The following is a 636-nucleotide window of genomic DNA, read 5'->3' on the forward strand; positions in this document are numbered from 1 at the left end:
CTGGACAATAGTCTGTGTGGAAGTGGACCAGCAGCTCCTTAGGCAGGTTGAGCTTCCTGAGATTGCGCAGGAAGTCCAGCCTCTGCTGGGCCTTTTTGAGGATGGTGTCAGTGTTGGGCTCCCACTTCAGGTCCTGGGATATAGTGGATCCCAGAAATCTAATCAACCCCCCCGTCTGTAGGCCGACTCATCACCGTCCTGGATGAGGCCGATGACCGTTGTGTCATCAGCGAACTTCAGGAGTTTAACAGAGGGGTCTCATGAGGTGCAGTCATAGGTGTATAGGGAGAAGAGCAGTGGGGTGAGCACACACCCCTGGGGGGGCTGGATGTGATGTTCCTCAGCCTCATCTGCTGAGTCCTTTCAGTCAGGAAGTTTGTGGTCCACTGACAGGTGGAGGCTGGCACAGTGAGCTGGGAGAGTTTGGTGCTGAGGATGTCCGGGATGATGGTTTTGAGCGCTGAGCTGAAGTCCATGAACAGGATCCTTGCATATAACCTTGGAGAGTTGAGGTGTTGCAGGATGTAATGCAGTTCCAAGTTGACTGCATCTTCCACAGACCTGTTAGCCCTGTAGGCAAATGGTAAGGAGTGAGGCAAGGGGACTGTGATGTCCTTCAAGTGGGCCAACACCAGT

This window comes from Etheostoma spectabile, chromosome 20 (genome assembly GCF_008692095.1).
Source record: "Etheostoma spectabile isolate EspeVRDwgs_2016 chromosome 20, UIUC_Espe_1.0, whole genome shotgun sequence".
NCBI lineage: Eukaryota > Metazoa > Chordata > Actinopteri > Perciformes > Percidae > Etheostoma > Etheostoma spectabile.